Genomic DNA, 9,661 nt, shown 5'->3' with positions numbered 1-9,661 from the left:
TTGCTCTTAGATGTTCTGTGCTTGTCCTATATTTTTTAATTAAGAGTTTTATTTTTCTATAAAAAATTTACTTGCCCAGAGAGCCTCTTATTAACATGTTGTGCTTAACAAACCAGGGGTGGGTTTCCCAAAAACGATCAATCTTAGCGAATAACGAACGAAGTAACGAATGACGTGAGTAAAGAACGAGCCAGTTCTGCGAGTGTTTCCCAAAGAGCTTCGCAACGTGAAAATTAACGAACGAGGTTAAAGAACGTCTTTGTTGACTCCTCCCCCGACACAGTGCGCTCAATCTATCCACAAATATCGATTCAACGCTGCCAATATGCAGCATTTATTCACTATGACACCCTAAAAACGTAGAAATGTGTTGTAATTAACAACATTATACTCCTAAAGATCAGTGTTGGGAGTAACGGCGTTAAAATAAACGGCGTTACTAATGCCGTTACTTTTTTCAGTAACGAGTAATCTAACTAATTACTCTGACTGTAACTATAACACCGTTACCATTTTCGACACTCCGTTACTGCACGTTACTTTAGCAGCTGAATGAACTTTTTTTAACTTTGCGCATACAGACAAAGAGCCCTATCATACACCCCGCACAAGGCGTGTAGCGTGGCGCTTTGCCACCCGTCAACAGTCTATTTTTAGGCCTTGCACGCGTCCTTAAAATAGCGTTGGACTTTGGCATATATTAACACCGATGGGCGTGGTGGTCTGGAAATGATGTGTGTTGAGGTAAATTTCTGGCGTGTTTTTATCTTGGCGGCGGAAAAAAGCTTAGCGCGATTGCTCACCCTGCGCTCCAAAATACTCCATACCATCACATCTTTACCACATAAAAATAAACCACACCCAGAGCCTTCAGCAATCAACTATGAAAAATTATATATACTTAAAAATCTGCACTGTAACTATAAATTATTATTAGTTATATTTATTTCTGTCAGTTATAAGGATTTATATTTATGTTTAGTACACAGACTAAATAACTGTAACTAGGCATTCTGCTGTTTAAAAATTTTAACAGATGCTTATTCTCACTCAAATGCTGGAGTTTTGAAATGGAAAATTAAAAGAGAAAATAACTTTGACTGAACATAAATTTATTTTAGTTAACTTTGCTATTATTTAACTGAATTTCACTTTTATATCTGAAAAACAAAGCACATTGTCAATCTGGCGCGTGGTGCTGCCCGTCAATTATATAAAACTTAAAACATTTGAAATACACTGAAATATAACGCTATATGTTAGCATTCGTTTCTTATCACCAGGGCAAATTTATTAAAATATTAAATATATTAATTCATGAATTAAAATCTCGTCCAGCGCTCTGAAATGTCAGGCACGCAAAGTGGTGCTTGGCGCAGCGGCGCGGCATTGCGCGCAGAATAACCTCTGTCTTCTAAAAAAAGTTTTTATAAATAAGATCTGACAAGTATACTAAAATTAATGTTATTAAACTTACTAAAGCCAACAAATGTACTGTTAATTAATAAAGAGAAATCAGGCAAAATGCGCTGCGCCTCTCTCTCTCTCTCTCTCTCTCTCTCTCTCTTTCGCAGCGCGGAGCTGAATTCAGCGCGAGGCTATAAATAATTTACAACTCAGTTCAGTTAAATAAAAATAAGTAAGGACCTGTAAGTTAATCAAATATTGTCAAATATAAAGGATAGGTTGAGGTTTTGGTGAGCTGTTTTCATGATTTGAAACTGAAACTAACCGAAACTTTTATTCTTCTGCGCAAAAAGCCTGTGATTGTTTTAAATGAGTTTTTTAATGGATTTAAATGAGTTTTTTTTAACGGATTGTTGTTTTTGTCCATTCTTTTGTTTTGTTTATATATACATTTATTTCTTTGAGTGTGGTTTGGTTTGTTTAATTTTTATCCCCAGACGTGTATTTGTTTTTTCCGTTTTTTTTCAGTATTACATGTCTTAGTAATTTTCTTTGGTCCTGTGGAGTTTTTCGTTTCTTATTTTTTTTTATTCGTTAGACTATATTTTTGTCAACATTTTGGGTTTATTTTTGTTTGTTATTTTTCTAATAATAATAGTAATTACATCATTTATTTTCTTTATTTATTCTTTATTTATTTATTTTTACAGGGCGAAGTAACGCAATAGTTACTTTTACTGGTAACTAGTTACTTTTATAGTGGAGTAACTCCGTTAGTAACTTTTTTGGAGAAGTAACTAGTAACTATAACTAATTACTTTTTCAAAGTAACGTGCCCAACACTGCTAAAGATACATATGACTAAATAAATACTCAAAAATCGAATCTATTTTAAAACATTAAACTTATTTTTTACATTTTTAAAACTATTATTGTTAATATATATTATATTAATAGATACTATACTAACATTATTAATAGTAATATTGATAGTAATATTAATTTATTATTATTCTAATTATTAATATTATAAAAATAATATAATAATATACATATACGTATGTTCCTGTGTGTATATATATATATATATATATATATATATATATATATATATATATATATATATATATATATATATATATATATATATATATATAAACATATTTCTGTTGGTTTAAAATGTAAATTTATATATATATATATATATATATATATATATATATATATATATTACATTTTTAACCAACAGAAATATGTTTTGTACTTTATACTGTGAAGCTCCAGCTCATCCTAAATCAATGGGTTTATGTTAGGGGATTGTCAAGGCCATGCACCTTTTTGTCTACTAATTCCATTTGCGTCAATTAGTTTTCATGGTTTTAATAATAATCGACAACGTAAAAAAAAAAAAATATTGAATGAGACTTGTCCAACTTTTGACTGGTATTTATATATTTGCGAGCTGAAACACCCCAGAGTTTGCCCAGATGAACGGCCACAATGTTGGTTAGAAGTACCTGATTAAGGAATAATATTAAATATTACCTGCACATTCACCGATACCCTTTACAATACGCGTAGGTGTGATTAAAGACACCACACCGGATACCAGGGATTTTCCAAATAGCATGGAAATATATTATGTTGTGCTGTAATTCCTGGTCTTGTGGGAACTGTATATAAGTGTGTGTATGCCACATAACAGCCTGATTACAGAATCAACGGACTTGGTGACTTTGCAGCTTTGCTTAGACCATGAGCATCATCTGCAGGAATTGACTGATTGCATTTCTTGCAGCCTTAATGTCAAGACTTCTATCATCGCTAATCTGCATTTTAATAATTTACTCGTGGGTTTGATTGGCCAATTCCAATATGCCCAGTTAAGCCACAGTTGGCATTATAATATAATGTAATATAATATAATATAACTTATTCACTCACTTACTCACTCGTCAACCGCTTTATCCGTTAAGGGACGCGGGGGAGGGAGGGGGGATTTGGGGGGCGCTTGGTGGCTGGAGTCTATACCAGCTGGCATCGGGCTGAAGGCAGTATACACCCTGGACAGGATGCCAATCCATCACAGGGCAGACAGACACAGACACATTCACTCACACACTCACACCTAAGGGGCAAATTTAACCGACATCTAATTAGCCTGAACTAATTTCTTTGGACTGTGGGAGGAAACCGGAGCACCCGCAGACACAGGAAATAATATAATATAATATAATATAATATAATATAATTATATAGTAATATGATTGATTATAATTAATAGTGATGTAATATAATATAAAAATATTAATAATTATACAGTAATATAATTGATTATAATTAATAGTTATATAATATAATTGCTTCAAACACGGAAATTATCATTTTTCTTCCTTAAAATTGGCGGTCCCTGGTGTTTAAGGTGCTGAACTGCAAGTCGAGATCCCCTAAAGAAGCTCGTTAAGAATAACGACTGGGTCAGGGCACTCGTTAATCTGCGAGCGAGTTTACGTAGTACTTTAGTTACGCACGGGTTTGGGAAACACTCTTTAATTAACGATCAATCTTAAGTATGAGATAACGAAGTTCTTAGCGTTACGAAGCTTTCGGGAAACCCACCCCAGTTTGGTGATTGTAGATATTAACTTTTATTTTTATTTCTGTTTGGTTCCTTGTCAGAATGAATCCTGACTCCAGCAAGTGCAGTGCAAAGTTCAAGATCAGAAAACTGGAACTGTTTTTGGTTGTTGTTGTTTGGTTGTTGTCATCCATCCTCTGTTGAGCTTCAGTTGGCGGACAGATGGTCTTAAGTTTTTTCCTGCCAAATGTATTGGTTAACTTGGGAATTAAGTTTTTCGTTGATGACGGCAATCCGTCCAGACCCTGAGGCAGCAAAGCAGCCCCAAACCATGATGCCCCCTCCACCATATTTCACAGTTTGGATGAAGTTTTCATGAGGGTGTGATGTGAGGTTTTTCTCCACACATAGCATTGTATGTTCCTTCCAAACAACATAATTTTGGTTTCATCTGTCCACAGTTTATTTAGACAGTACTGCTGGGGAACATCCAGGTGCTGCAAACTTCAAACGTGCAGCAGTGTTTTTTTTGGACAGCAGTTGCTTCCTCCCATGAACTTCATTCTTGTTTAATGTTTTCCTAATTGTAGATTTGTCAACAAAAATGTTAACATGTGCCACAGATTTCTGTAAGTCTTTAGCTGACACTCTAGGATTCTTCCTCACCTCATTGATGATTCTGCGCTGTGCTCTGGCATGATTCACATCAAGCTACGCTTCTTAAGAACAGCAGACTCAAAACTGGTGTGTGTGTGTTTATAGGGCAGGGCAGCTTTAACCAACACATCCAATATCATCACATTCGGGATCCAATTAGCTCTTAGAAAAGTCATTAGCTCAGAGGTTCACATACTTCCCTCCCTCAATGTGAAGGTTAACATGTGTTCAATAAAACCATGCATACATATCATTTTTGTGTGGTATTACATTACATCCAAAGGGACTTACAATAGTCAAGTACAAAAGTAATAGAAGTTTAAAGGTAAAACATCTTTAGATGCCTAAAGGAGGTCAAAGGGAAATAATGGGATAGAGGAGTGAAGGAGGGGAAGAAGGAAATGCAGTTAGAAGTAGTTAGTTTGTTAGAGGTGTTAAGGGAGTCAGTGCTCTTTGAAGAGCTCTGTCTTCAGGAGTTTCTTAAAGATAGCGAGAGATTCTCCTGATCTGGTAATGGAAGGTAGTTTGTTCCACCATTGGGGAACTCTGTATGAGAACAGTCTGGATTGTCAGACTGTGTTTGTCTATTGCTGTGACTTAGATGAAGATCAGAACACATTTAATGACCAATTTATGCAGAAATCCAAGTAATCCCAAAAGGAAGAATGGTGGTAGCAGCATTAAGCTGTGGAGATGCTTTTTGGCAGCAGGCACTAAGAAGACCTGTGAAGGTAGAGGGGTAAAATGAATGCAGCAAAAACATAGAAATCCTGATTCAGTCTGTCAGAAATACGAGAGGAAGGATTTTTTTGCTTTAAAGCAACACAATGACCTGAAGCATACAGGGAAAGCTACACAGACATGATTAGAGAACAACCAGGTGAATGTTCTCGACCAGGCCTCAAAACTGTTTGTGCCCAACCAAAGTAAAACCTGACAGAGCTTAGGCAGTTTTGCGTAGAGAATATAAAAACCTTAGAACCCTAGGCGGTTTTGGAGAGTTTTTCAGTTTTTATCAGTTCCTCTTTCAGGTCTTATAACAAAGTAATTATATTAGACAGCCACATGCCCTGATCTCTTTTACTCTTTTACCAAGTGCCTGTTTTTTTTATTTACTTTTGAATGTATAGACTTAAAATATACTTACACCTAAGATATCTTTTCAAAATGGTTAGACTACAGTGTATATGAGTTAAAAGCAGTAAGAATATTGATGATAGTTCATTACATGGTTTACTTTGACAAAATACATGAACAGCATCAGGCAGATTTAATTTTTGTTTTGATAATCAAACCTCTATGATACATGTAGATTAATGAAAACCTGACACTCAGAGCAGCCTATGCCTTTCAGTATTTTGTTCAGGGCCAATATGGCCAATATTCCAACTAATAACAAAATTTCTAGTTACATATTTTCAGCTGCTTATAATAACAACAAATATTGTAATAAAGATGTATTCCACAAAATGATGAGAAAAACACTTTTATTTGGTACACATAATGAAAACTATACTAAAAAATGTAAACTTTGTAGTATAAATAAATAAAAATGTTTTTTGCCAAATAAGTACTTGCAGATGCTTTACCACACTGGGATGTAACCACATTTTTTGGAAGGAGGAAGTTCTGCCCTTTCTAAACCTTTATGTTGATGTGTGAAGGCATTCCTGTGTAATTAAGCTGAGAACACAAGGTGCGATTTTGGACTTAAAATCCATTCCTATTGTCCAGGGGTGGGTTTCCCGAAAACGATCAATCTTAGCGAATAACGAACGAACTAACGAATGACGTGTGTAAAGAACGAGCCAGTTCTGCGAGTGTTTCCCAAAGACCTTCGCAACGTAAAAATTAACGAACGAGGTTAAGGAACATCTTTGTTGACTCCTCCCCCAAAACAGCGTACTCAATCGATCCACAAATATCGATTCAACACTGCCAATATGCAGTATTTATTCACTATTACACCCTAAAAACTTAGAAATGTGTTGTAATTAACAACATTATACTCCTAAAGATACATATGACTAAATTAATACTCGAAAATCCAATCTATTTTAAAACATTAAACTTATTTTTTACATTTTTAAAACTATTATTGTTAATATATTTTATATTAATAGATAGTATACTAATATTATTAACAGTAATATTGATAGTAATATTAATTTATTATTATTCTAATTATTAATATTATAAAAATAATATAATAATACATATACGTATGTTCCTGTGTGTGTTTGTGTGTGTATATATATATATATATATATATATATATATATATGTATTACATTTTAAACCAACAGAAATATGTTTTGTACTTTATACTGTGAAGCTCCAGCTCATCCTAAATCACCATCTCAGTTGGGTTAATGTCAGGGGATTGTCAAGGCCATGCACCTTTTTGTCTACTAATTCCATTTGCGTCAATTAGTTTTCATGGTTTTAATATTAATCGACAATGTAAAAAAAAAAAAAAAAAAAAACATGGAATGAGACGTGTCCAACTTTTGACTGATATTTGCGAGCTGACACACCCCAGAGTAATTAATGTCAAGACTTCTGTCATCGCTAATCTGGATTTTAATAATTTACTCGTGGGTTTGATTGGCCAATTCCAATATGCCCAGTTAGACTACAAGCCACAGTTGGCATTATAATATAATATAATATAATATAATATAACTTATTCACTCACTTACTCACTCGTCAACCGCTTTATCTGTTAAGGGTCGCGGGGGGTGGGGGGATGGGGGTGCTGGGGTGCTTGGTGGCTGGAGTCAGCTGGCATCGGGCTGAAGGCAGTATACACCCTGGACAGGATGCCAATCCATCACAGGGCAGACAGACACAGACACATTCACTCACACACTCACACCTAAGGGGCAAATTTAACCGACATCTAATTAGCCTGAACTAATTTCTTTGGACTGTGGGAGAAAACCGGAGGACCCGCAGACACGGGAAATAAAATAATATAATATAATATAATATAATATAATATTTATATAGTAATATAATTTATTATAATTAATAGTAATATAATATAATATAATAATATTAATAATTATATAGTAATATAATTGATTATATAATTAATAGTAATGTAATATAATTGCTTCAAACACGGAAATGAACATTTTTCTTCCTCAAAATTGGCGGTCCCTGGTGTTTAAGGTGCTGAACTGCAAGTCGAGATCCCCTAAAGAAGCTCGTTAAAAATAACGACTGGGTCAGGGCACTCGTTAATCTGCGAGCGAGTTTACGTAGTACTTTAGTTACGTACGGGTTTGGGAAACACTCTTTAATTAACGATCAATCTTAAGTACGAGTTAACGAAGTTCTTAGCATTACGAAGCTTTCGGGAAACCCACCCCAGATGTACACGACTGATTAAGAACATTACAAAATTTTTGATATGACAGTAATAACTACTATAACTACTATTAGGTGTAGGTTTAGGATTATTCAGCCATAGTAATATGCTTTAATGAAACTGTACTAGCTGCAGGAGACAAGAATTCAAATGTGTGTGCGTGTCTGTCTTCTAAGTTGTCTATGGTGTTACGTCCTAGACGTTTATTTTGGAATTTATTATTATTTTTGTAGATTGAGCAAGGTATTGGGTGGCTTTTGTTGTTTTTCTGTTGTCGTGCTGCTGCTCTTTCCGTGTATCTCTTGTTCCCTCTCTCTCAAGTTCTTAGGTCACATCTTGGTGGGAACATGTCAGCTGATCACTGTGGCCATGTGACCCAAGAATACAAAAGGACCTGAAGTTCCATTGTGGGGTGGCCCATGGTGTCTCCACCATGCGGTCCATGGCAGACATATTGACACTTGCCTTTGTTTAGCTTATGTTTCTGTCTTGGTTAAGCTATGTATATGATGTTTTATGTCACTGTAGGGGTGAGCTGCCATTTTGTTTTTACTTACATTTGTTTTTGTTTATGAACAGGGAGGTAGGTAAGCTGTTTGTCTTTTCTTTGAACTTTTGTTTTTGATGCACAGGTAAGATAGCTTTTGACTGGTTAGACATTTTTGTTTGTTATTTTGGCCTTGGCTCACCCTGAAGTTTTGTGACTTAGTTTATATTTGTTTATGACTTTGATTATTATTATTATTATTATTATTTCTTTTTGAGCTGTAACATTATTTGTATTTTCTTGATCTTGTTACGCCCTCGCTATGTTTTCTGGTGTCTTCCCCGTTTCCTAGTGTGTTTCTCTTGTACTTTTCCATTACGTGTGTCTAATTTGTAACTCCGCCCCTTCCCAGGTGTTCTGTGTTTCATGTTTAGTATAAATAGTACTTGTTAATCTATGTTTGCTGTCGGTCTTTGCACCTTCCCACGTTTGTTTGTCTCTTCACGCTATTTGCTATTGTTTATTCACGGTTTCGTCACGCTCTGCTTGTTTCTTGTTTATTTCTAGTTCCCTTTATTTCTTGTATATTTCTAGTCACGTTTAGTTCTTGTTTGTTTCTTTGTTTACTTTGTATATATTTACGTATTATTCCTTTGTATATATTCCCTTACCTTGTTTTGTTATTATCTGTTTAGTTTAGCTTAGTTCTTTGTTGGTTTTCCCTGTTTGTTTATGTATATAGATATTTTCGTTATTCCCCTGTTTTGTTTACTTGTTTATTTGTTATTTAATAAAGTCATGTCTTACCCGTTTAAACGTCCGCCTCCCGTCTCACCTCGCGTTACAGAAAGACCGACCGCCAAGGACGTTTATTCGGGAAACCCTTGGGTTGGATCCGGGCTGGCCATCCGTCATGCCCCCTTTGGGACCTCGGCGCAGGAAAATCCGAGGCCTCGAGGCCGGAGAAGGCCTCGGGCTGGGCGTTCTAAGAGGTCCCAAAAATCGGAGGATTTTCTTGGGGGGGGGCTAACGGTTGGGGCCATCGGCCTCGCTCCAGACCGCGAGGTAGGCAAGGCGGGCAGAAACGCGGACTGTGAGGACTATTTCTGGGATTACGTGGACCTCCTCGCAGCCGCGTCCAGTTCGGAGGACGAGT

The sequence above is a fragment of the Astyanax mexicanus genome, chromosome 2, assembly GCF_023375975.1.
Source record: "Astyanax mexicanus isolate ESR-SI-001 chromosome 2, AstMex3_surface, whole genome shotgun sequence".
Classification (NCBI taxonomy): Eukaryota; Metazoa; Chordata; class Actinopteri; order Characiformes; family Acestrorhamphidae; genus Astyanax; species Astyanax mexicanus.
The sequence above is the reverse complement of the archived record's forward strand: the minus strand, read 5'-3'. Positions refer to the sequence as shown.